Raw genomic sequence first — 26,482 nt, 5'->3', positions numbered from 1 at the left:
GTGGTAGCAGACCCAGCAGTGCACCTCTGACTCTAAGAAATGCTGGCTTTCATATAGAGAATACAAGAAAATGGGAGGCAAAACTCAGTCAAGCTGAAAAATGAGCCTGTATCTCTTTTCTTTCTTTTAAACACTAATTTTTTGTCCTCTGGGTCTTTTTAATTCTTCTCTCTGCTATTTTTGTCAAAGACAAGATATGTGCTTTTTATTTGACACAGTCTTTTCAGTTTCTCTGGAAAAAAAAAAAAAAAAGAAGCTGTAGACATGTCAGTGCCAGCTACAAAGGACTACAGGGAAGATCTCTCTGCTGGAGAAACCCTAATAGGTGTCACACAGTACCAAAGGAAGGGAGGTTTGGACTGAGCTCTTCACCTTTGGGCAGGCTTATTTTCCCATTTTTAGCCCTGTGACACTAAGAACCTTCCCAGAAGTAAGTGTTCATTCTTCTCTCCTGAAATGCCAGGACTTGTCAAAGGCATATAGGATCTGGACACTCACACACATGCTTGTTTCCATTTCAGACAATACCACCTGGACACCATGCAGTTACTCTTCATGGCCTGAACTTTATAAAAGAAAATGTTCAGACATTTGCAGGAACAGAGTCCCTTTTTCTTCCTGACTTGAACACCATAGAAAATTTATGGACTTGGCAAGTACCTTCATGCTCAGAAGGCAGGATCTGTTGCAGGATGAGTTTTAATATGGAGTCAGAGAATATCCTAAGCTGGAAGGGACCCACAAGGATCATTGAGTCCAGTTCCTGGCCCTGCACAGGATACGCCAAGAATCCCACCATGTGCCCGTGAGCCTTGTACAAATGACTCTTGAACTCTGTCAGGCTTGGTGCTGTGACCACTTCCCTGGGGAACTTGTGGGTGAAGAATGTTTCCCTGATACCCAACCTAAACCTCCCCTGACACAGCTCCATGCCATTCCCTTGGGTCCTAGTGCTGGTCACCAGAGAGAAGGGATCAGTGCTGCCCCTCTGCTTCCACTCAGAAAGGGAAAACTGAGGAGGTGTTTGCTCAGACAAGAACAATTCCTTGACTGGCAACCTCGCTGCTTCAGTCACTCCTCTGAAAACTTGTCAAGAGGTACTTTTGTGGGTAACACAACATCTTAGCCATGCTGTTTCCCAGCTAGCCTGCTTTACATGAGCTAAAGAGACATCTACTTCATGCCAGTAGAAGGAGAACATTTCCCCATGAGAATGGTATCATTCAGCTGAGAAGCATTGCTGTGGCACGGAACGATGGCATTTTCCAGCAGACATGAGCAAGCCCAGCAAGGGCAGCCTCATGACATGTCACGCATCAGCACAGCCCTGACCTGACCCTCACATCCCTGTGCCTTGGTGTGGCAGGAGCAGCAGGCCAGACCTGGGCTAACACAGCCCTGCAGGGCTCGGTGCAATTAGGCTGGAGGTAAAATGAGCTGCTGACTCTCTGCAGGAGCCTGCGCCTGCGAATCCTGAGAGCACTGGGCTGTGAGCAGCACTGCAGCAAAGCAGCAGCCTTGCCTGCAGCAATCCTCACTGCACCTGGGGATTTCACAGCCTTCCCAGGGACGTGGCTGGGTTCAGTGCTGTTCCCTGGGCGAAGCAGTAAGAGCTGGGGGTCACCTACTGAAGGACTGAGGAGGGAAAAGGGAAGAAGAATTGCCGATGCTGAGCTGATGCCTGACTGCTCCTCCTGCTGCTGCTGCTGTTTCCTGGGAGTTGAGGCTCAGACCAGTTCTATTTTCAGGATTTAGATAAAAGTTTCAGTCACGGGTCATGACTCCCTCAGTTAATAAGAATTCTGACCATTTTTCCTGAGGGGTGGGAACAAGAGAGCAGCTGCTCTGCTGTGCCTGCCAAGCTCTGTCCTGCCTGGCTGGAGAGCCCAGCTCAGGGAAAGCTGCTTCCTTCATCCAGAGGCCATAAAGATGCTGACATCCACAAACGTGCACACCAGGGATATTCACACATGGTCTCCCAGAGCTGGCCTTCAGTAGGTATTCTCTGTGCTCCTGACTTGTGCAGTCTCTTTTCTGAGCCCTCCTCAGACAGTGCCTTGCAAGGCACAGGATTTCACAGAATCACTGCACAACTGGAGCTCTCCTGACAGGAGAAGAAAAACAAAGGGCTGGGAGAGGGTTCTGCATCACTGAGCCCAATTGCCTGCAGCCACAGGCCATCATTTCATAAGATCATTTTCATCCAGCAGTGAAGCTGTTATCTTAAGACTAGTTTTACCGAGTTTACATAGTTTCCTTTCTTTACCTCCACCTCTTTGTCAAGAGGACTAATTTAATGCCTCATTCTTCTGATGGCTGGAAATCTCAAAATTTCCAGCCTTCTACCTATTTGTTCTTGTGTCAATGCTGTTCTTGAGCTGAAATAGCTCTTCTCACCCTCCAGGGTTAGTCCTCCTCCCAGCTGCATTTGTAGATAGCAATGACATCTCTCAAAGCCATAGAAAGGAAAGGCTGCATTTGCTGCACTTCTCTGCAGCTGTTCCTGTTTTAATAGACCTTTTCTGAGTTTCTGTGCCAGGTCTGACTGCCTGGTGCTCCAGGTAAGATCTCATCAGGCCCTGGAGCAGGGATGTTCACACTGCATGTCTGATGCATCAACATGGATTCACAAAGTCTCTTGGGGCACCCCAGAACATCTGAGTTCACTTTTTTCTCTATTGTTTCTAAAAGGTAAGTCCCATTTCACAGAAATACTGTATGGCAGGATTCTCTCAGTGACCAGCCTTGCCCTTCATATGATTGCATCCTTCTTCACACTTCCACCTCTCCTGCCTTCAAGTCTATCCCATTTTTTGAATAATTTTCCAAACCTCCACTATTGTGCTTATCCATCCTGATTTCATCTCAGCCACAAATTTTAAAGTGTCTCCTTTTGTGCCAGGAAGATTAGAGTTATAAATGCAATCAACCTCCCCCGCCAATCCTAAAGGGATGCCAGGGGCACCACTCCACCCCAAACCTTCCCAAAATGTACTCTCCATAGTTCTCCAGACAATTCCTGCACAATTCCACTAATCCCCGTTTTCTGCAGTTTGGCCAATCTTGTCGCCACATCAAATACACTGCAGAAGTCCAGAGAGATTAGATCTACTGCACTGCTTTTGTTAAGAAAATCAATTATTCTATCAAGTAAAATCATCAAATGCATCTGACACAACATTGCTTTGGTAAAGCTTTGCTGCATTCTTTTCTTCAAAAAGAAGTCCTTTTACTTCCTAAAGCTTTGTATAAAGCTGAGGTCAGACAAACCAGCCTTTAGTCACATAGATCATATTTTTCCTTTAAAAATATACTAAGTGAGTACTACACAAAGGGCTGACAGGAGCAGTGCCCATCTGGAGCCAGATTCCGTACAAATTGGCTCTAGCAAAGCCACAGCAGAATAGCACCTAACCTCTATTGCCTGCTTTTCTACCTTTTCTTCAAATGTTTGGGCTTTTTTACATTCTTTAATTCAAAAGAGGTTTGAAATTGTGCTTTTACAGTGTCAAAGTACAGACTCAGGGGTTTAGGAGTCAAGCAGACCAAGTTCCAGAAAAATAATGTAAGACCTGGATTTTCACAAGACCCATGGAAAAAAAGATGGTGAACCTTTTCCTATGGCAATGAGGAAATCTCTTCCCTAAAAAAGGCCAGAGAATTTGAAAGTGCATAGAAGCAGGTGATTAGAATGAAAATAAGATTGTGAATATTACCTGTGTTTTGATGGGCTTTGATCCAAGGCCTCTGGAAGGTGCAGGTAACGGGCTATTAGATGTGCGCAGCCAGAGATCTAATTCTTAAACATTTCTATATCCTTCAGTCACTCATGAAAATGGACCTGGATTTGGATTTGTGTGCTAAATTTATGTTACCAAGCTATCCATATCAACATATTTTCTCTCTGTTTTCCCTCCTCTCCTCCCTTCCTCCTACTCACTGAGGAATTCCTTGTTCTTGCCTCAGCCAGGGCAGCTTTTACCGTTTTCTCCCTGAAACCTCATTTTCGTGGTGTTACCCTCCCTCAGGATGACCAGATGTGATTGCAATGTCAGCTTTTCATAGCTCTGGTCTGTGAGGAAGCCCTAAAGAGATCATTAACCCACAGATGTGCAGTTTATGTGAGGGAGGAAGATGGGGGAAGAGGAGGGTAGAAGGCCATGAGCTGGAGGGGTTTCAGTGCCAGAAATGCTGGTTTTTGCAGGTCATTTCACATCTTTATGATCCTTTTTCACTTTCTCATGCCTGAGAAAGAGTCTGTCATTCATTGCTTGCTCCTCTACTACTCCTTTGCTTGGCACAGCCCTTGGCCAGGCTCTGCATTCCCTCCTCCTCAGTTTTAGCATCCACAGGGACTGTTCCAGTAGCTGCTGAGACAGACCTCCAAGCCAGACTGTGCAGGTCTGCAGTATGGTATTCCACTAACTGCTTGTACTACACACAAACAATAAAGATGGCAAGTTCATGAAAATTAAGAAAAATGAGGACATTTCACTTGAGCTGCTCTAGGACCATCTTAAACAGCCTTGCATGGGCAATTTACCTCGTACTGCTATTAGAAAAAAGTAAAATGTTCAGTGACTGGAATTAGAAGAGAAAGTAATGGAATTCAAATATGATTATTATCAAAGACAGGCTCTAATAGGATACCAGAGTCCAGTTGAAAGTTCAGACAAATTTGAACTTAGTGGCAAAAAAAATCCCCACTTTATTTTCTGTTTCACAAAACAGTTTTATGAACCTAATAAAGAAATTTTTAGTAAATCTGATTATGCACAGAAAAAACTTTTGTCATAATTAATCCAACTCAGAAATCGGATGCCAGCAAAGGGGGAAATTTCCTTCTCATTTATATTCTTGTCAAACCACTGAAATCAGAAGAGCTTCAGGAGAATTTAAGACTTCCTTTGTAAAACTATATTGCTTGAAAGTAACAGGGCTCATACTTACATTTAGATGGTTCTCCCATCATACCCAAATATTATTGACTGTTATTATTTAATGGACAAAAGATCTCTGGAGGAAAATCCCATGCCAGGATAGAAGTTTTTCAAAGCAAAATACATTTGTACCCCTGGAGACAGAAATTAGAGCAGACAGTACGACTGATACAGTAGAGAATATAACATCTATATATCATACCAAATACATAAATGTAGAATCTTGATCCTCTATGTCATTAAAAACAGCTATACTAAAACTTAATGGCATGAAATTTCTTCACAGCACGTCAGATATTTCAAGGAATATTCTAGTACATAAAATATTGAGAGTTACTGAAATAAAGCACATAAATAACATTGGGCACACAATGTCTTTTTGTTCAATGGCTGTACTGCTCTTGACACAATAGAGCAGTCCCTGGAAAAGAACCCTGAAGGGACTGAGCTGGCCAAAGTAATTAATGCATATGATTGTTTTCTTTGCAAAAGAGAGGACAGAAAAAGCACATTTTCTGCTTTTGGACCCAGACCTGTATCCTCATTGCGGTGTGTGGGAGAGACATCACTTGCAATCAGTCTGGTAACACTGGGTCCCTGTTTAGCTCCACATCAATGTTCCTTCATGCTATCCTACATCCAGCCATGCCAAATTCTGCCTGACACAGGCACAGGTAGGAGCATCTCCATCGACTGCCAGGGAGTTGCTCTCTATTTACACAGGTGGAGCTGAGAGATTAATCATGTCACCATTTCTTTACCCCTTTGATAGGTATAGTTTGGATTCCTCAGTCTTGAAATCCTATCTTGACAAACACTGAAGCATCTCTGGCCTCATATACAGCCCCTCTTTTTGTTCTGCCTTGAGTTTTCTAACAGAGACAAGAGGGGCAGCAGTGATGATGACACCCCAGATGCTGCTGGCTGCCCACATGCCCACGCTGCTGCCCATGGGAGCCCTGCTCTACCTCTCAAACAGGCCAGTGGCTGCTGTTTGGGACTGCCTTTCACACAGGTATTTCAAATCCTGCAGGCTCTGTGAAGGCAGGAGCCCCTCACTCCTGTAGGAAGTTGAGGATCTCCTGCCCTGCGGTCTGGGGAGCATACAGTGCCCTCTTTGCTGGGAAAGGCCATGCCAGGCTCAGGAGGGAAGCCTGGGGAAACAAATCCCCATCACAGGGTGCTACATGCTCCAGGGCCATCCCTACCATCCCCAGCATCCTGTCAGTGCTCCTTTGCAACAGCTACCCCACACTGTGCCCCACACACATCTGCAAGGACAGAGGACACCAGGCCTCCACACAAGGTAGCTCCTTTCACACTTGACTGGTGCCTACTACACCCTTCACAGCTTCAGAGACCTCCCTGCTCACATGGGCTCCCCAACCCTTCATATCCCACCAAACCTGATCAGAGCAGAGGTTCTGCATCAGACCAAGAGGGACAGAGGTTCTTTTCTTGTTTGGTGGATTCACTCAAGTTAGATTAGGGGAGATGTCTGAGGATCTGTTATGCACCTGTACTCTGCAAACAGCATAACCTGTCTGGAGAGCCAGGCAGGCACTCCAAGGAGTCGCCTTTGCTTTCCAGAGGGATTACATTGGAGCTTGCTGCTGGGGGCTGAGCCCTGCTCAAGCCCACCAGACTGGCAGGGGTTAAAGATCCAGCTGGGACCACCAGGAGAGCAATCAGAAGCCAGTGAGCATGGAGGCAAGAAGGGGGAGAGTTGTTTTAGTCCTCTGTGCAACTCCGAGGGGAAAAAATCCAGGTAAATAGACATGGTGTGTGAGATAAACGGGACCCTGGGGATGTTTGTTCCTGCACTACCAGATCCATCATGCTTCCCCCAAAGGGTATTACATTTTCAGGGACTGGGTTTTTTACTAGTTTACTGCACCAAGAGGCATTTGAAATCAGAATGGGAAACCAAGTAAAGAAAATGCATCCTTCCTGCAGCGGCTGTGGGTGGGAGGAGAGAGGATTACAGGAGTGAGCCAAGGGTTAAAGACACAGTGTGTGCCTGTGTGTGTCTGTGAGGCACATCAGGGTGCCTTTATCTTTAAACACAGGCAGCTGAGGCCACAATGCATTGCCAGAGCCTGATCCTGCAACATCCTGGTCACACTGGAGCAGGGACATTAGTTGCAGAAGTACAGGCTTCCTGGGACGGTTTTTCCAGGTCTGTTTTATTCATGCCATGAAAACATAACTGGTTTCTGTGGTCTGAAGCTCCAGCTGGGAGCTGCTACAACAGGGGTTTGAGCATTGTTGGAGAAATTCTCTTGCAGTGAGGATATGGCCCCTCATCCCAGCAGGGATGAACTCCACAGCTTGTAGTGCATCTTCTGTGCCTCTCTCAGAGGCCACAATTTCGAGTCAAGGTTACTTCTAAGACTCCGAAAATAGAGCAAGTACAGACACGAAAACTTAAATAATCTTCTTAAAACTTTTCAGGGCAGAGAAAAGGTCAGATTACAGGTCTACCTATGGACAACTTGTTCCTTTTTTAAAAAATTATTTTTGTTGTTTTAAAACCTCACAAAAGTAGAGAAATAATGAAACATTACTTCAGTACCCATAATGAGTATAAAATCATTTCAAGCAAATGTAAAATATACCGTTAAGTAATTAAAACCAGAGATAACTGACTGGCTAAATTCCTCTGGAGTCCACTTCAGCTTTTGATGATACATTAATATTTTTGCATATACAGAATTGAAAAATTCATCAGAGAGGGTAGAAAAAAGAGATCTGTTTTATCAATGAAAAAATGTGTGTTTATGCCAAAGGAGTATCCCTGCAGCTTGTCTTAAAAGCAAAGCTTTATCATTCTGCTTATTTCCTCTTGGAAAGCCTCTGCTTGGTTTCCAAATACCATTTTTCCCCAATTAATTTATTCATAAACACATCCTGTGTCCTCAGCTGCTGTTGATGCCTTAGGTTAAGGCATCACTGTGGTGATGGGGAAGAGGTGGCAGGTTTGTACAGGCACTCTAAGCTTTTCTTCATGGAGAAGAAAGAACTTTGTACAAAACCTTTATATATGTGGAGATACATGTTTAGGACCAAATGTTGCCCTCAGAGGTATAAATTCCAAACAACTGTACTTCAGTAAGTGTAGTCAAATCCCTCTGGTCACTCTGCAGGAAAACTGAGAAGGTATTTTGAGCTTTGGTGAATATTTGATGTTCACAACCGTAAATCCTGTGCTGGTGGATTTATGTGCCACTCTCAGCACCTGCTGCAGAATATAGATCAGGAAAAACAAAACGTGGCGTCTTGTGTGAGGTTTCTGCTGTCCCTACCAGCAGACGTGCTCTCCAAACAGGCTGGGCTTTGAATCCAACCCAGGCAATGTCCCTCCTGCTCCCTGGCTGCTGTGAAGCTGCCACCAAACCCCTCTTTCACCCTACAAGCAGGGCTGCACCCCCACAGCATCTCCCATGAGAGTCTGTGGTATTCTCAGACAGAAGAGCCAGGGGACACCGAGACATTGTGCCTTCACAAGTGGACGTGTGTGTCCACACAGCACCAAACACCCTGTACAATGTGCAGGCTACTCAGGCAGCTTTAGGCCCTTGCTATTCTGAATTTAAAGTTCATCAGCAAGGTAATACAAGCTTAGCAAGGCTGAATTTCAGCCATCTTGTTTCGGTTCTCAGGTGAATCTCACAAAGGAATTTATAAAGGCAGAGGATTATTCTTAGTTTACAAGTGGGGAAACTGAGGCAGGGTGCTACAAAACAGCCTCTCCACAGTTCTGCTCCTGGCCTGGCCATTTACCTGTCTGCTTCTCTTACTGCTTCACTGAAAACCCCCTCACTGGGGCATGGCAAAGTCCCCTTCGCCCCCCTTTGCACACTCTCTCCACAACCTGATCTTTCCAACTTGCTCTTTCAATCCTGGAGTGTAGAGCTCAGTATACAGCACCAAATCACCAAAGAAACCCAAAGAGGCATATCACTGATGCAAAGCACCTTTTAAAAGAGAGAGAACAGAAATAGAAGCATGAGCTTCATCAGATGGGTGACTATTCTGCCAAAGCAAGGCAGCAGCAGCTGAGTAAAGAATAAAAGGAAGAACAGATTAAAGGAGATACTTGAGTCCTGAAGAAAGGAGAGTTCTGCATAGCAAATGATTTGCAGAGGGATGGCAAAAAAAGGCAAAAGAATTATCTAGCAATATCTTGCTAAAGTTGCTGGAGAAGTAATGTTAACATAGGAATAGGGAAGTGTGGACAGAAAAAGCAATCAAGAGTTGGAGAAACAGCCAGGCACTGTGTGTAAAATCAGCGAGCATCTAAGTGGCCGCTTTGGTGCTTCTGTGAAAGGTGATAGCACAATGCATTATCTGTCACAAAGAAGGGAAATCACAGCAGTGTCGATTGGAGCAGTGCTTCAGGAAATTATTGAACAAGCAAGAAACAACCTCTGATCATGGCATTCCAGGAGAGGAGTAAATCCACAGAATTGCACACAGGGCTTAGACCAACGTGGCCTGCAAATGTCTGAGCAGTAATCCATTGCTTAACAAATGGGAAAGCAGCAGGCAGCAATTGCTGCTCAGAGCAGGGAACCATCTCTGCCCAAGAGTCTCACACAATATCAGGCTCTGAAAGCACTGAGAACCAGGCTGAGGAGAGTAAAATTGCTGAAGTGTGAAATCCTGTTGGAATTACTCAACAATCACACTGGAGACTGGCCCCAGCAGCTGGGTGTGCATCCTCAGATACATATTTTACCAGCCTTTAATCAGGAAGCATTCCCTGGGCCCAGCAAGCCGCATTGTGTAAGCAGCCTGTTTTGTTGGATTCTGGTTTGTTGCTGTGCAAACTTGCAGTCAGTCTTCAGTGATTTACTGAAGAGGATTGGGCACACTGAAAATCATTTAATTTCATCGTCTCTACCAAAAGAATTCAATAGTTTACACTACCATTTGTTGTGAAAGATGATCAGTGAGTCTGGATTTCCCTTGCAGGCAATCACAAAGGATGCCTGACCTGTATCTCAGTGGAAAGCACAATAAAGTCAGTGGTGTGGCCCCTGTTTGCACCAGAAGGAGCAGTCAGAAGAGGAAAAAAGGTTTATTCTGGTGTCTTTGCTGATAACAGTCTTAGATAAGTTCCAACTCTGCTGCTCCTCAGTACCTCAGGACTAGACACTGTTGCAGTATGTGAAAGCTTTGATGTTTCTGCAAATGAGCTCTGCTTTAGGATGTATTTGCTCTAGGTAACATCCCAACTGGCAAGTAATAATTAATTGGCTCATCTAGAAGTGCAGGAAAACCGTAAGCTCTTGAAGATGGAATGGAAAGTTAGGGAAGGGTTAACCAGCCTGTATTTTTGCCAGCAACTATACGTGCTCTGTTCCCCATCCGCCCCCATGAAGTGTGAAATGCAGCAGATGTTTGATCCTGATCTATCAGCCTCCATATAAATGAAGGTTGAATTAGTGGAGAAGGAGGCAGAGTAATGTTTGCCAGAGAAGAGCAAGAAGATTTCCGACACCTGGGCAACTTAATGGTGGCAGATGGCAAAAGCTGAAGGCAAAGAGAGGGAGCGATGTGCACCAGCAGCTGGTGCACAAATGGGGAGTAGAAAGGCCTCCACTGAAACTGCACAGGGAGAATTTAATACCAGCAGTTCTGTAAGAATGATAGTGTGAATATACAAAGAGGAGCCTGTGTTTTAACTCAGACAGCTATCGTCGGAAGTACCCGATGGATTGTCAGCCAAGGAGATTTTCACAGCAAGGAACCATCTATTTGCATCAAATACTGTCAGTCTGCAGAGCAGCAGCTTCTGGGTCATTTAACAACACTCCAGATGTAGTTATTTTCTCTTAGGCAAGTGGCTCAAAAAGAGCTGTGCAAGAAAAAGGCAGAGCTGGCGTATAAGGGGGACAATCAAGCAGCATGTGGAAGCGATTAGCCAGTCACTGTGATGTAACTCAGTTAAATGAACACTTGGGCGTCCTGTGGTTCTCAGCACAAGACACTGCAAGACTGTGGTCAAACACAGGGTTGCATTCACACAGGTGATGCCTGTTCTGCCACAGGAAAAAGAAGGGAAACCAGGGAGAGCTCTAAATGTGGGGACTGACATCAGCAGGCTTTCTTGATATTTTTTTCGTTTAAATGACAGAGGTGAGATTAATGCTTGTTGCCAAGATAATTGTTAGGAATTTATCTTCCCCCACACTGGATTCATCCTTTTTAGGGAATAGCTGCCCTCTGCAAAACTCAGGTCTGAGTTTAGGCTCCACAACACCCAGGAGTATCTAGATGTGCATGACAGAATTTGGCCCTTTCTGGAGGATCCCTTTTCCTGCTAGACTAATATTCACTGACAATGTGGTTATACAGCCTAAACACAACCTGTTACCTGCCATGCACATCACACCTGCAGCCCTGCCAGGCTAAGGCTGCACTGAACACTGACACTTTACAGAGACACCCAGCGTGGAAGAGCCATCAACAGATCATTCCTGCAATTCCTTTAATACAGGATTCACACCAAGTATCTATGAATTAGTGAGACTACCTGCTGGTGTTTCAAAAAGACTCAGCAAGTGGGTAGAAGGAATGCTGTCTGATAGGTATGCAACTTTAAAATATGCTCATACTGTTCCTAAAGAGTTTGTGACCATGGGAGGAGAAAAGGTTATTGTATGTGCAACCTGAAACTTTAATTATATCATGCCCTTTCCTTTGCAAGTAGAAATGGGAATTTGTAAGTGATAGTTACACTTGCTAGTTATGTATCTATCAAATTCCTGTTATAATGAGGATGACTCATAATGAAATTATGCATTAGTTGCTCTGTTCATTATATTGTTTGGCTTACTGTCAGCATGCAAGCTGCAAATCTGAATTCCTCCCATCCTTCATCCTCCTTGGCCATTTACTAAGTAAATACTGATCAGAAACTGACAAAGGCGCTTTAAATTGTTGCAACTCCTTTGCAAGCAATGGGTATTCTCAGAGAGGGTCCACTGCTGTACAGCTGAGCAGCCATCTCCTCTCCTACAGAATAGGTTTTTCCTGATGGAAGGCAGAGTGAAAGCACATGTGAGCCCTCTGCTTCCCTGGACAATCCTACTTTGCAACATTCATACAGTGCAGGAAGACAGGAAATTGGCATACCCGATCAGATCACCACTCCACTGCTCCCTGTATCTTTTTTCCAGCAAGGAGCAGATTGGTGTGCCAGAAAAATGCAACAGCAGTAGGGCCACAGTAAGGAGAGGGGGTACACCAGTCCCATCACTGATGGCAGCTGCTGTTCCTGCTCAGTGATTAGAAAAAGCCTGAGGAGAAGGGGAATGTCATGTAACATCTCCCTAAGACTGAACCATGTTGAACTCATCAGCCCCCAGAAGATCTTTCTGGTCATTTCCTTTCAGCCTACACTGCACATCTTGAGCAGTTTATTCCCCCCTTCAATTACCACCCAAGGTAAGAACCTCTCCTCTCCATTCAGTCACGCAGCTCTCACAGACAGCTGTCACCTGCTGCCCCACAAATCTGAGTGACTTTAACTTACTATGAAGGACTGAGGCCTTTGGGATGACCCTGGCAGAGATGTCCATGTGGGAGGGGGAGCTGGGATAGTCATCCGTTATTTATGAACCTCCTTATATTCAGCATACACAACTGAGGAACTGTGAACGTGGGTGGCAACTACCACCTGCTTTAGCCTGTCATCGAACACTCTTGTGTCCAGTTCAGTATTGAAATCTCTCAAAAGATCACCAGCAAAGTCAGGACTCCTAGGCCTGTGTATCTCCAACCAGATTCTTGTGCCTCTTGAACTGCTGTGTCATCCCGCTTACAAATCAATGGCACAGCGAGACCCTTAGTGAGACAGAAGTATAGTTCTTGGGACAAGGAGAACTTTTCTGGTTTTCCCTTTTCTTCTTCTGCCTTAAGGTGAATGAAGGGCACACAAAAGATGCAAGATAGATGACAGGGAAAAAATTTCTTTAAATTATTCAGAAAGCAGGTATTGTTCAGTCAGCCCTGCTATCAGTCAGCATGTGGTTGCCCACCCTGAGATTCAAAAAAATCTACAAAAATTCAAAGTCCACTTTGCTGCCACCAATTCTGGGAGAAGCTTGATGTGCTAATAATACCCCAGTGTGAACTGAGAAACAAAACTGGACCCTTGAGTCCTCCCCTCCAACCCACTGACTGTGTGAGGAGCAGTGGATGAAGAGGGGAAGGGAGGATGTCCAACAGCAACAGCAAGTGCAGGCATGGGGAAGCACAGAGAGCAAAGGCAGCTCTGTTGGGAGCAGCATTGATTCAAAAGCAAACATCATGCCCGTGGTCCCTCCAGATGTCCCCATCTATGGCTGGCTTGCACCAGCAACAGGCTTGCTTTCACTCATAGTTTGAAGGCCAGTGCAGGAGGAGAGACCAGTGGCCCATGCTATGCATGAACACTGACTTGCTGTTTGGTAAAGCAAATCTGCTATTAGTGCTATCCTAACCCTCTCATTCCCAGGGTGTGAGGCAGCCATAGCTGGAGCTGGGGTTTCACTGTGATCTGCTTTCCTCCTTAATCTCTCCCAACACCATTCATTTCTGAGATATTTCCTGAATGGTATTTTCATCTAGAGCAAAGGGCTGTGAACCAGGCGGTACTAAAAAAACAGGCAGAAGTAGAACAAGCAGCAAAACAACTAACTCCCCACTTGCTCTGTCCCAGCCTGCCTTGGCTCCAGGGTGCCTCTCCAGTCCTTCAGCCCATGTGTGCCGTTTCTTCTGGCAGAGACACATCTGTGCTGGTGGCTCTTACTTTTGTCCACTAGGGACCAGACTGAGATCAGCAACACCAGTGATAGCAGATGTTAACAAGCCTCGCTGCATCTCGACCTGGGCCGGTCATTAACTGGCAACCAAGAAAAAAGATGCTCCAAGATCTCCGCAGAGCACTAATATCTCTGAGCTGGTGTCTGGCGATTAGCACAGCTTTACTGAAAACAGCAGTGTCCTGTAGCAACTCTCACCTTCCCCACGTCACAGGCACCTCGAATGCTGTGTATTGCTCTCATTTCTTCTGCCCACCGTCATCCCAGGTGCTGCTTACTCGGAAATTTAGATTGCAAGAGTCCCTGCCATCTGCAAACAGTATTTTGCCTTTTGAGAAGCGCAGTGCACATCTGTGACTGTGCATACAAAGCACAGCGCGGTCCCTACATCCCCCTCGTTCTCTTTATGCCACAGCTGCCTCACAGAGTTTTAAGAACTTTCAGCTTCCAATCGCTACTTCCACTAAGTCCTGCGCCAGCCTCAGCTTGCGGCGGACGCGGAGGCTGCCGCTTCCTCTTGCAGTTCGCATCAGCCAGGAGAGCTACGGCACCTTCCATTCCCGGGAGGGATTTTCTCTTTAGTTTCAAAACAATGTGTGAAAGCCTGCTCTGCAGAAACAGTAGCCTCAGTAAGTTTAAGGATGACTGAAGCTGTTTCCTCTCCCTGGGAGGTTTAAGAACTACGGAGGGATGAATGGAGTTAGACCTATCGCTGCATTCCTAGCAGCCAACCTATTACAGCCCTGAATAGAAGCAGGAATGGCATGTCTAGCCTAGGTTAATAAACCCCACAGAGTACATGCCTAAAAGCACTACGAAACAGCCTTAAGTCAGCTGGGGAAAACTAATTTCAGGCATGGCTGTCTAGTGTGCCTGTCATTCCTATTGTCCTTCCAAACTATTTCAGACATTTTGAGCAGCGAGTACTAAGCGATGAGTTAGCAGGGGTTGTGACATTAATGGTCCAAAAAGGTTTAAGCACCAGGAGGGAACGATGACAGCACTTAACAACCGGTGGCAGTTCGGAGGATTCCGCTGGATCTCTGTGTGTTAATAATTAGGCTTCGCCTCGGAGGAAGATGTGACAACTATCGGAGGTAGGATTTGCATGGGAAACAAAGGGAGCTGTTGCTGTTCGGTGCCCGCTGTTTGTGCTTTGCTCCCCGGCTTTCCGAGCGCAGCCAGGTGCGGCGGCAGCGCTGGGGAGGGGTCGCTGGGATGGGGGGAGAGCCGGAGGTGGAAATACCGTGGACAGTCCTGTGTTTTATGGCAGGAATACCTCGAGGACAAATTGGCTCAAACCTTGCTGCCTGCTGGCCGTGCATTCCACGTTGCTCTTCCCGCGGAGTAAAATACATAGAGGTCATGCAAGAAAACACTTTACTCCTTTTCTACCGAGCCAGCCGGGCTGTTTCTGAGATGGGAGAAGGGAGAGGGGGAAGCTGCCCTAAAATAAAAAGGGAAGGGGAAAGCCATTGAGCCTGTAAGACGAGAGAGACATGCTATTAACGTGTAAAATGTGTCTGGGGTGCCACCGATGTCATTTTGAAAGGGGAAAAACATTCGCGGGGGAAGGTGGTGGGAGGAATTTTCCGGGTGAGGAACTCCTTAGGTTATAACCTATTGCAAAAGAAGGCGTGAAGTGTCCATCCATTTTGCATAACCAAAGCTTTCTCTGCACTGTTGGCAATGTTTTGCTGGATGAGAATTGTAGTTTCAGAGAGAAAAAGGCATGATTTCCTCCCGTGTCACTGCCAGCCTCCTGGCACTCTCCTCCCCCTGAGAAACCAGTGTGGGGAAGGATGTACACAACATTCGGTTGGATGCTGAGAGGGCTGTGAGCAAGGGCTGAGGGGGAGAATGAACACTGAGTAGGATAACAGGAAAGCTTCCCCTTGAAAAACCTTGTTTCTTCCCAGCCAGAAGTCCAAGAGGTAATAGGCAAAGTTAGAAGCCTCCTGTACTTTTTTTATGATGTCCCTATTTAGCATCACCAGGCAAGAAAATGTCCGAACATCAGAGTCAGGTCTGCGTGGCCAGACAGGGCAGTGGGGTCTGCACAGGGTCCTGGGCAGGGCTGGGCTGTGAGTTTGGGGTTTTGTCAGTGTGTGTGACCCTCGCCAGGATGAGCAGCAGGAGCACAATGAATGAAAATCATATTCCGTGCATATGCAGGGCCCTTATTGTTTGGTGTGTTTGATCTGAGTGTGATGTTCCCCGGGTTGATGAATTGTTTTGACTTGTTCATTAAAGTTTCATTTCCAAACAACAGAGAGACTTCAGAGTGAGTGGTATTTAGCAACAATAAAATGTTCTGCTTGTGGAAATGCTTCTCACAGGACCTATTAAAAATGCACTTAAAGAAGCTGAGAGTCATATCTTGAAGCAAGAGGTATAGAGTCATTTGCTGTGCTTAATTTGAAAATTAAGGTTATGATGCCATTTTAAATCTACTTTAATGTGGATGTCACTAAGGATACTTTACAATACTGTTGTCAAAAGCTCACAACTTCAAGAATTCTGTTAGACTGATTGTTTTCATTAAATCTTCATCAGAAAAAGAATTATTATATAGCAGGGACTTACCAAGTAATTCAAATTTACTCATCCTAACTAATGTTCCCTTTAAGGAGAACTTCAGTGTGTTTTACTGCATTGTAAACAGGTCGTGATATAATTAATTTAAAAACAAAACACCAGTGACAATTCAACAACAAAATTGCTAAATACATTCAGTCTAAGTGAATACTGGTTGTGCCAAAAAGAAGCAATATTGGATCAGGAATGGTAAGAATTGCTTTTAAGAAACATAAATATTCCCCATTTGATCCAAGCAAGAAGAACTTTTCAGTTAACTGCATTACTTTGCATTGCAAATTTGGGGGGAAATAATTTCAACCTGTGTTATGTACTCTACAGAGTACATAAAGATAACAGTGAAAACTTTCTTCCAAAGAAACTGTAGCAGTTTGCAGTATGGATCAAAGCATTATTATGCAGAGATATTAAATCTGTGCCAGAAATGAGCAATGCATGTGGAAATCAAGTACGTGGTTTTTCTTCTCCATCTCACTTTTGTCCAGAAGCTTAGACAGTTTTACTTTTTGTACCTCAGTGCCTCTCTGAGGAAAGGGTCTGAAGGGGTAAAACCATGAGGAGGTGGGAGACTGCATTCAACCTGTGCCCAGATTTCTTAGGGACACTTGAGCAAATCCCTCAGCATCTCTGGGAAATGGGCAGTGCAACAGCCCTGCCTTGTAAACAAGACTAATGTGGTAATGATGTAATGGAAATAGAGACCGTGGTGCTCAGGGAATGAAGCTGAACACAGGGCTCCAGACAGGGCAAAATGCAAAGCCAAATTTTGTGGCAGAAGGAGGTTAATGTTTCGGGCATTTTCAACTGTAAAATACGGCATAACGCAAATCCCGGGATCCAAAACTAAACCTGCTCTCAAAATTATCCCAGACAAATTGGCCACTTACAAAAACTTCTGCCACGACCAAATACTCATTCGTCTGAGAGCCTGTCAGAAGTGACTCCAAATCTCTCATCATTCCATCAGTGTGCAGCAGATAGTGAAGCAAACTCCATCAGATTGATTCACGGTGCTAAGGAGTGATTTCCCTGTTTTCTTCAGAAGCTCAATGGCTACTTTTTGCAATGAATCTCACTTGCCTTTTCTGTTATGAATTGTCTGTGGAGGTCATGCAATTTTCTAATTTATTTATTTGGTATTACTTTGGGCTTTCTTCAGCAAACAGCTCATGGCTTACAGATCTTTTGGGAATGGCAAATGTTTGCAAATTCATACTGTGTTGCTTGGTTCAATCCTGTGGTGTTCCTTGATTAGCTGATTTGTGTAGCTAACTGGCAGAAGGCGAATTGCAAATTTCACAACCGAGTGTACTGTTTCATACTGGATTTCCATCACTCTCTGAGCAGTCAGGTTTAAAATTCACGTTTTGCAAGTAGTCATATGAGCACCACATAAGCACTGAAGTGCTCCCACCAGACAGATGTGAGAGCCAGGTTAAACAGCTTTCAATTTCATATGAATATTCATGAAAAGTATTCGAATTCCTGCAGCTCTCTTAAAATGAATACTTGGCATCATCCATCCTGCACTGCATGGGCCGTTCTCTCACAGCACTTGCCATGTCCCCATAGTCTCCCCAACTCTCCATTGTAAGTCCACAGTGCCAGTGGAAACTGCTTGTGCAGCCAATTTAGAAGGAAAAAACACCATAATGGAAATTTCTAAATTTTCTGCATTATAACCTCTCCTGTTGTGCCTGCCTTGCACATTCTGTGACATGAAGGCAGCCAACAGGGAGGACAGCAAGAGAGCATCAACGGTGAGGCAGTGAGTGCAGAAGAAAACATTGAAAGAGGGGAAAAATAAGGGTGCCTGGCAGAAGGAGGGATCAGTGACACATAGAGCAGGAATAGAGGAGGTAGGAATGGGAACAGCAGGAACACCTAATACACAGGTACCATTTTTAACAATGAATCTAGTGAATTTGGGTCATTAACATCAAGGTCTATGGTCTTACTGGACTCAGCCCATGGCAAGCCCTGGAGATGTTGCTCCCAATCCCTCCCTGTGCTCACCAAAAGTGCCACCAAGAAAGAGGTGACACAGTTTACCTTTTGTCATGCAGGGGTCTGATGACATGCCATGGAGGTATGGAAGAGTTGTGAAAATGGCAGATGAGAAGAAAACTATCACCTGGTACATGGTTTAAAAGCAGTCAAAACCAGCTGGGTGAAGAATTTCTCTCAAATGTATTTCCTCACAAACACAAAAAAATTTCAGCTGTCAAAACACCAAGCTCTTTTACTCAGAAACAAATCAAGGGGAGAAGGTTATAAAACATGAATATATTTGCCTTTTGAGATATTTCTGCACTGTACTTATGTCATATAGGAGGAAACCTCATGTCTCCCACTGAGTGAGCTCTATTGTCCATATACTTTATATAGAAAGTCTGGTGTGAGCTGAATCAACAGGGTTTCTAAGACTTCATAGAGTCAACCAGCAGTTACACCCCCGTCAGATGGCCCCTTTTTACCTTTTCAATGATTTTAAAGTCCAATGATCCTAGATATCCTTTTCTATTCTAAAAATAGAAGGGCCTAAATTGCAGGTGCTGTGAGTCACACAGTAAGAGTCACTACAGGCAACACACGTGTATTCATATTCTGTCAGGGCACACAGAACACCAGACTGATACTGCCTGGGGAGAGTCAGAGAACGAGAAGAATTAGAGGAACTAAAGTCAGAGCAAATACAGAGAATATCTTTGCTAGGACAAAAATTGACTCAATGTAGTCTGGAATGAAATCCCAACTTGAAATTCCCCCTACATACTGTTAAAACTCCTATTATGTCTTCAGATACTTTTTCTTTCATAATACAAAGCTGTCCTGCTACCCATAAATAACTTTCATCTCTGCCTGTGCCAAATGGGATGCCCCAGCCACCCCCAGGCACCCAGCAATTTTGCCTGAATTCAGTGTTCCTCCCACTCAGTGTGCCACTGCATTGTCCTAAATCAACCACTGCCAGAAGGGTTTTGAAGACCAGAGGAGCCAAAAGAGCATTTGTCCCACTTCCCCACTTCCCTGTCAGAGGATCAGAGCTCAGAGTGAAGTTTCTGCTCAAGCCCAAAGTGATTCATCTTTCCAAGATTGCCATCCTGGTGGGCCCCTCCATATGTCACTGTCCCTGTGTGCCTGCTTAGGCATGGTACCAAAGAAGGATCAAAATAACATTGCCTGGCTTAAAGAAGTGCTGCAGAAAACATCCCATGTACATGGCTATGTTTTACTCGTGGGTAAGCTATTTTCCACCTCAGCAGAATGTTACTCCTTACTGACAGCCATTAGTTATTTGCAGATTTAGTTAGGCCTTATAAATGCCAGGCTCCTGAGTGCATAAATAATGTTTCAGAGTAGTAACTTGAAATAAGTCGAACTAGGAATGGTGAGAAGATCTGGAGTATGGTCCCTTTGGGACCTACTACCACTTCTAATTAATATCTGGTACTTAAAGCATCACAGCCCATGGTTAAATCAAAGTCAGAGGGAATAAAGGAATATTAAATCCTCCTGGAGACTTGTGTCCAGGTGCTCCTTGGTGCTGCTGCCAAATACACCAACTCCCTGACCTTGGTTAGGAGTGTAAGGGGTTTTTTGGGGGGACAGCTCAGGGAACCCATCAGCCAGGCTGCCCCGGGGCTGACATTGCCCCTTCCTCTCTTGTTGCCTTCCCATTCCCATCTAGCCCTCCACTCCTGCACCTTCCAGGCTCTCCTGGCCCTCCAAGCTCATGGAACCTCCTGAAAATTGTGCTTTGGTTTTGACTCTTGAGGGAGTCCAGTTGGGAGTCAACGAGCTCCAGAGCAGGTGCAAGAAAAGCAGGAGAAGAGCAGTCAGGTGCAGGCATAGGGAGCAAGGAGCAGTCACAGTCCTGGCACAGCTGAACACACCCCTAAACTGCTCTGCCTTCATGACCTGGTGAGACTGCTGCAGAAATAGGCTTCAGACAACCACAGGCTGACCACAGCAATGTGTTGCAGAGCCCAGGACTGGCTGGCTGAAGGGCAAAGAAGGACAACAGTGTGTCTGCACTCGTTCGTCTTTGATTGTCAGGGCCCATCTGGTTATTGATGAGCCGTTTTTAAGCTTATATGTGGAATTTCAGAGCTGCTGCTGTTGTGGTGATAGGGAAAGAATTGATTCAGCTGTGAAAACCTGTCTTTGTGGAGCAGGTGGATGGAGGGCTGTTGTGGTTTGGCAAAGTTCACTCCTCTGGCAAATAAGAGTTTTGGAAAGAAAGTCTGAGGGGAAAGCATCATGTTAACTAGGACATCTTTTTATTCCTTCAACAAAGAATATATAGTTCAAGGCTTAGGGAGCAATAACCCATGCAGGGAACAAAGGAAGTTCATTTGTAACCACAGCCTTTCATTAACTGGAGAATACACAAATGAAAGGTCCCCTGACTCTTAAAAACCACTCTTAGAGATGCCTTAGGGTATATCGAAAATTTCTGACAAATTCCCCCTTTTTTGTTTGCTTCCATACAGCAAGTTGATCTGGGTGCCACTCTGGTCTTTAAAAGCTCTGCTGCTCTCCTAATTATTAATTGCCTGAAACACATATTTTCCCATCTTGCTATAACCATCACAGGACAAACTCTCTGGATATGAAATATCCCAAAAAGTCCAAAGCAAAATCTCTTTTGGTCGAGTTTAATTAAGATGATCCAGTATTTTGTGTGCAGCTGATTTGGAAGGATTTTGTCACAGGTAAACAAGCTTTGGGAAAAAATTGCTTTTATCTCTCCTTACTTTCTGTTCTAGTCGTTTTTCAAGTGGATTAGTATAATCTTTCCTCGGCCAAACTCCATGGCTAGTCTATTCCATCATTGTTCTAATTTTATAAAAGGAAATGACTGAAAGCAATTAATTAAAAAACTCTTCAGAGATGCATATGTGGATGCGCTTATTCACTAAGAACTCAAAACCCCCCTCTGCATTTTAAAACAATTTATCTGGTGCATTAAGCATGAACAGGATGTCTTTGTTAGGTGCACCTATCTTTTGATGTTTCCCTACATGAATATGCTCATTCTGTAGAGGTATCTGCAGTAACAGCTCAGTCAGAGAAGAGCCCCTGTTAAAGCAGGTTTGAGCTTCAGGTGGGTTTCAATTTTCTTTTTTCCTGTGTGATAAAGTTGATTGATTTCAAGTGAGGAGTCTTTCCCTACTGGGACCTGAGCTGTCAAAAGCCATCACTGAACCTGCAAAATTCTGTCATAACACCAGAAGCCCGAACTCTGCTCCAGAACCATCAGAGTTCAGGGAGAATTCCCTGTAATTGACAAGTGAAGTTTTCTTAGCAAAGAAATTCTGCCAGACGGAGCCATTATTTTGTGCACACACAGGCACCCACCTGGGGGACAGTGCTAACACAAAGAGTAAACTCTATTGATATCAGTGAATTCAGCATCACTAAGATGACACGAGGGGCTTCACAATAAAGCCCTGGACTAGGCTATTCATAAACCCTTCAGATCCATCAAAAGGGCAAATTCCCACATTGTAAAACATAGCTGATTTCTTCAATCAAATAAAACCTCAAAATTTCCTTGAATTCAGGGGGAGGGATAAGTCAGAACTCTTGACCCCAAAGCTGTGCCTGCCCTTAGTAAAACTCCAGCACATCTGAGCTGTGAATGCAGATAAGTGCTGGCATCCAGAGCAAGGTGCAGAGGTTCTCCTGGCAGGGCAGGAAGAAGTTTCCTCCGCAGAGGTGTTCCTGCTCTGTGATGAGTGTTCATCCTCAGAGTCAATGCAGCAGCCCTGCTCATCTGCAGGAATACTTCCCAGGCAATTTAAATATTCCTAGGGAGGCTCCTAAAAGATTTAACATACTCTGCTTTTTTCATCGTGAAAACCTGAAGAAAAGGCATTTTTCCATCCTTTTTTGCTTTTCAGTTCATTTATACCCTCTTCAACCTCCATTAAAAGATGCTGGTTGTCTACTCTTTCCACTCTACATTCTCTTGTCTCTATTTAAAACCCTCACATATCACAGCCTGCTGGTCACTAGCCAGATATCCAGATGGTTCTTCTGCACCACATTGATAGGTGCCTTAGAAATAGCAGGGAGAGAGGGGGGAAAAATATCACTGAAGACTTCAGATGCTCTTTTTGATAAATGGCAACTGTAGATCTAATTAGCCAGCTCCATCCTTTGGAGAAGCTGGGGAAACAACAAGAGTTGCAACCCCACGGAGCAAACACACCAGGACATGTCTCTCACTGTCAGGTTTTCACTTTCCTCTCAGAGCAGTGTCAGACAATGTCCATCTGTCCATCCCTCTTCTGTGAAAGAGACCAGGTTCTGTCAGGGTTTGAAGGTTTGTCTCAGAGCCCATCACCCTCCTGCCTCAGCACCACTGCACTGTGTCAACTACTTTTACACAGACAACTGGTTTCCAGAATAAAGAGCAAACACTGCTCACCTTAATTGCATGAGCATCCCTCTGGCAGTAATCAGGCTAATTGCTTCAGTCAGGCCAGCAGGATTTGGCTCCAAATCAACCACCAAAATGATTATAGCATAAGTGCAGGAGTTCCTTTACAACTCCAAGCCTCACTTGTTAAACATTATTTACACCTCAGAAATGCTGTTTCTCTCTTCCATTTTATCAGGAGAAAGGAAGAAAGGTGCCAGAAGCACCTGTGGGAGTGGGGGGCTGAGCCCACCCCAAATACAATGACAGGGGAGACACGTCTCCTTCCCCTTTGATGAAATGCCATGAGAAGTGTGCCCTGGGGAACTCCCAGTTGCATCCTGTCTGGGAATCCCAACAGCCAGTGCTCCTCCTCCCAGGAATGGCACAAAACTGCAGAGCAACCTGCCAAGAAGGGAACCATTGCCTGAATCTGCTGTAACTGCATGTTTGACTTATACCTTAAAGCATGAGATAGCGGATCCTTGGAAATATTGAGCTTGCCCAATAAAATGGATAGATGCTCTCTTTACCTGCAAAAATTTCTAGGAGTTTTTAAAAATCCTATTAAGCAGTTGGTGTGTATGCTGTGGCAAATATTTTAGCATAATACAGAAGTTCCAGCAGATTCATTTTAGCAGCTGGTGCTGGAGAGGACAGGGAGTTAAAATCCCCAGAGCCAGCTAGTACACTGTGCTGGACATTCCCAAACCAAGGGACCTGGGTGAGGACCTGACAGGAAAACCTTGAAATCCCATTTCCACCGAGAGGTTTGTGGGATAGAACCAGCTATCAAGGGCAAGACCTTCAGTCTGTGTTTTAGAGAGCTGTGCTGTGTATTTTTAAATAGTGGTTTGGTCCATTTTGACTGTTTCCATAACCACCAGTCTCAGGAAGAGCCCAAGCTGGGTTGGGGTCAGTTGGCCTGTCCCAAAGTAGAGTGTGATCCTCAACTGGAGCAAGAGCTGCCACTCAGGCCCACAACCCTGAGATCTGGGGCCTTGAATTAAAATCCCAGCTGGTTTATAGAGTTCAGGGGCCCTGAGGGTTAGGGAGGAGGTGAGCAAGGTGATCAAGTGACCACGTTGAGCACCTGCAACCTGACTTGGTCCTGCTGAGCTCCTCAAATCTCCTAGTGCAGCTAAAGCTTTTTTCTAAGCAGTTCCAGCCCACTGCCTCCCCTCTTACAAAAATCTTTACACGTCTCTAATCATTTTTACTGTCAATCTCTGCACTCTTTTTATAACCATTAAAGACTTTATGAGATAGGATGACCAGAAATGAAAAAAAGATTCTGAGGATAAAGCATGCAATTGATTTATGTTAATGGCACTGTAATAATATTTTCAGTGTTTGATTTCTTTTTCATTCTGTACACAGCTAAAATGACGATTACTTTTCTATACATCTTTCACTTATTGAACAGCCACTTATATTGGGCTCCACAAATTTGTTCTCAGGTCTGTTTCCAAAGCAGTTAAAATATAATTAATTTAAAATCTTCCAACACATAAGAAGTTGAGGCAGTTCTCTCCAATCCATCTTACTAGAATTCATCAATGAATTTCACCAGCTGTCATGCTTCTTGTGCATTTGTCTTTGTAAAGCTCCTCTGACTTCACCAGCTTTGACACACTTAACAACTGCAACTGTCAATACGAAAAAAACTCCCACTCTAATTTCTATTGAACCACACCATCAGCCTTAGAAGCCCCCTAGATGTGCATGAATAAATATCATAGTCACCTGTGACAGCATCTTTAATGATTTTAACATTTTTACAGTGGTAGCTTTCATTTCTTATGCATAAGTCAGAGATAAAAAAGTGAAGTGTGCCAAGATATGTTGGAGTTTATAAAGGAAATCAGAGAATAAAAGTTGTTGCTTAATTTTGCTTTCATAATAGATTCTGTCTTGAAATATTAGGTGTCAAATCACCTTACCGTAAAAGGATTAGGATATGAAAAGCATCTCTCAGTGATGGAGGGGAATAAACCCTGACTATTTCTATGATAAACCAACAGAAGGGATTTTACAGGACAGTGTCGACAATAGCCAGAGACTAAGCATAAATAGGATTTTAATCTGTTTGTCAGCTAAAGATGAACAAAAACCAGCCCAATTCCCATCTCAAAGTTGATACAAAATCCTACACAAGTATTTCATCAGAGGCCTGACAAAGTCACTTTCCTTTCTTCTTTTTATTACAAGGTGGTTGTGGCCCTGCCTTATTCTAGCTGGTGGGAGACAGAAATACAATATCACAAATTTGGCATCTCTTGGAAGCTGGAAACACCAACAATAAAAATATTTTATCTTCTAAGAGTTGCCAGAATTAAGGGCTACATTTTTCAAAGCAGCTCATCATCAAGAGTGCCTTCAGACTTCCCTGGGAAACAGAACTGAGAACAGGGGCACTGGTCTTTCATTCCCAGCCTACAAAACAACTAACAGCCTTCACACCCTCCCTACAGCCTAGAAAACAGGCGAGATGTGGGCAAGTGATTTTATGTTAAGGGATTTCACAGTTGCAAATGGTCTCACCTAAACCTGTTTTGTAGGTGTCACCTAATATCGAGTCTATTTTTTGGGATGAAACACTGGCATCATTAACTGCTGCAGGCACAGGAGCCCATCCCCAGCACGAGGTCTGAATATGTGCCTGTGTGTTCAGCTCATGAGGCCGTACAGCAGCTCTGGTGTGCCTTCATGCATGATACATAGCACAGAGTTACCCAACTAGCAAGTACAATTTTAGCTAATTGCCATATTTATTATTAATGTGTGTGACATGGTAGCCAATTAAAGCCTCATGTTGAGCCAGGTGGAAGACAAACATGTAGCCATAAAGATCAATTAAATGCATTTAGAGGTTGCACATGAATGCAACATACAGCCCAAGAACGTGCTGGGCCACGAGCCAGTGTGTCTGTACAGGGAGGGCTGCACAGACTCCAGCACCTCCACATCACACACACACACACACACACAGCCTCTCTGCCTGCCTCAGTCTCCTGGAGGCAGATTTCTGAACTCCTTGGTGTGAGCAGCAGAGAGGAACGAAGGATTGGGACAGTAGCAGCTGCAAATGAATTGCCGTATCACAGGTACTGAATGATGATTTTGCAGCTCACTGAGGCTGGATGGGTGATAAGTAATATCCTGGGGTGGAGAGAGGGAGAGCAAAGTGGTCTGGCCAGGCAAGTGAAAGTCAGAGGAGTAATTAATTAGGGACCACACCATTTTCTAGCTCTTTCTCTCTGGCAATTTTTTTTTGGGTTGTGTGTTTACAGCATCACGGTAACTGGACTATCATCAGCTTTTCCTTCAAAGAGTCTGCTACCTGCCAGTAAATTGCACTGTATAATAGCACAAACACAGCAGAATGACATTTTCACTCATGAGGTTTCATAGTAACTACATAAAAAAATCTTCCCTCTCTGAAGCAGTAACAGCCTTTCGGATTCTCAAGATCTCATTTCCCAGGATCGCACTTTTTTTCCATTTCTTATGTGTTTTTTCATATGTTATATTTCTGGCTTTCATGTGCACATGATTAGGACACATTGCTTGTCCAAACAGAGTGCCTTTTCCTCTCCAACTCACCCTTTTCATCTATAACTTACTTTATTGCCAGACATGAAAAAACAGCTACAAATTATATGACAGCATCTCCCCAGCTCCTGAGATTTTAGATGTGT

The 26,482-nt window shown here is 44.5% G+C and overlaps 1 protein-coding gene across 6 annotated transcripts in view; it reads left to right on the top strand.

Moving 5' to 3' along the window:
- Window positions 1-26,482, top strand: part of KCNMB2 (potassium calcium-activated channel subfamily M regulatory beta subunit 2) — a 142,281-nt gene that overhangs the window by 31,681 nt on the left and 84,118 nt on the right. The window contains exon 1 of one of the 6 annotated variants that reach the window (XM_042041979.1): window positions 14,217-14,850. The exons of the other annotated variants lie outside the window; for them this stretch is intronic. The gene's annotated coding sequence lies outside the window, so the exon portion shown is untranslated. Of the gene's footprint in view, window positions 1-14,216; window positions 14,851-26,482 lie in introns of those variants that run through there. 6 annotated transcript variants of the gene reach the window in all.

Source organism: Corvus kubaryi, unplaced genomic scaffold (assembly GCF_017639235.1).
Source record: "Corvus kubaryi isolate FWS band 111438036 unplaced genomic scaffold, C.kubaryi_AGA036_p1.0 37397, whole genome shotgun sequence".
In the NCBI taxonomy this organism is placed as follows: Eukaryota; Metazoa; Chordata; class Aves; order Passeriformes; family Corvidae; genus Corvus; species Corvus kubaryi.
Note: the sequence above shows the minus strand (reverse complement) of the source record. Positions and strands in the feature narration are given on the sequence as shown.